Source organism: Lygodium microphyllum, chromosome 16 (genome assembly GCF_053477565.2).
Source record: "Lygodium microphyllum isolate KBCC chromosome 16, Lygodium_microphyllum_v1.1.10, whole genome shotgun sequence".
In the NCBI taxonomy this organism is placed as follows: domain Eukaryota; kingdom Viridiplantae; phylum Streptophyta; class Polypodiopsida; order Schizaeales; family Lygodiaceae; genus Lygodium; species Lygodium microphyllum.
This window is the reverse complement of record NC_141150.1, coordinates 131,391,854-131,393,241: the sequence shown is the minus strand read 5'-3', so window position 1 is coordinate 131,393,241 and position 1,388 is coordinate 131,391,854.

The following is a 1,388-nucleotide window of genomic DNA, read 5'->3' as shown; positions in this document are numbered from 1 at the left end:
CTCAAAAGGTTTGAGAGGAGGGGGTGATGATGGATTCACAAAGAGGAGAAGGCATGTGGTTCCTCAAGGGGAGGAGACTTTGATGGCAATGTGTCTCTCCACAAGGGTGATAGTGTAGAGGGTGGCCTCAAGGGCCTTAACATGTTGTGCCAGCTAATACTTGAGAGGCTACATGGGTGGTAGTTCCTTAAGGGCTAGTGGAGAAGTTGTAGTGCCCTATGGGATGGCATGGTGATGAAGGTGCATCGATAGGGGTGGAAGATGGTGCCCCAAGAGCTAGGTGGAAGACTTACTTGAGCCCATTTGCAATTTACTACTCAACACTCGCTCCTTGGCACTAGCACAGTGACTAATATCACTTGAGGGTCACAATTGAATTGGCTACTTGAGGCCAACCATTCAAGGCATGGCATGGTGTGGTTCAAGGCATGGCATGATGGTTGATGGCCTTGAGAGGCTAGAGAGGATGTAATGGTGTGGTTCAAGGCATGGCATGATGGGGCCTCAAGAGGGAAGAGAGGAGATGATGGACTGCAGGTTGTGGCCTTTAGATGCTATAAGGTGGGTGTCTCAAAAGGGCTTGTAAATATTGGCTCAAGGCTAGGACAAGGTAGATTGTGTGTCACTTGAGGCAAAGTTGCTTATTCATTGGCTACTCAAGTCAACTATGGTTTTATGGCCCCTATGGCTTGCAACACTATGGGGTGAGCTATACCATGTGTCACTTGAGGCAAAGTTGCTTATGCATTGGCTACTCAAGGCAACCATGGGGTAAGATATACCATGTGTCACTTGAAGCAAAGTTGCTTATGCATTGGCTACTCAAGTTAACTATGGTTCTATGGCTTGCGACACTGTGGGGTAAGATATACTCATAGGATGATGCACATTGTGTCATTTCAAGGTATAGATTCCAATCAACTCAAGGTAGATACAAAGTTGGATCAAAATGAAACAAGGATGGAGTTGAAACTGGGTTACAAAGGGAGTTACAATGGCTTTAGTTGCCCATGGAGTGGCCAATCCTCATTGGATCTTCAAGTCCAGGGTATGTGCAACCCTCTAGCTCATCAAGAATGAACCTTGAGGCATGTGAGAATGGGTCAAGTTGAAGTGTTCAAGGGGATATCTCAAAGGAATAGAAGTGCATATGGGCAATTCAATATCAAGAGGTCTACAAGTACCGATGCATGTAAAGTGCCAATGTACATACATCTCGATGTAGATAGGCAAAGATGAAGGTCAAGATCACTACAAAAATGCATGCAACTTTTAAAGAATATCAAGAAAACTCTGAATTTGGACACTTAGGATGCCCCAATGCCTCAATAGATCAAGTCTATGGCTTAGACTATACTTTCAGTGAGCACTGAGACCCTTTAGGATGA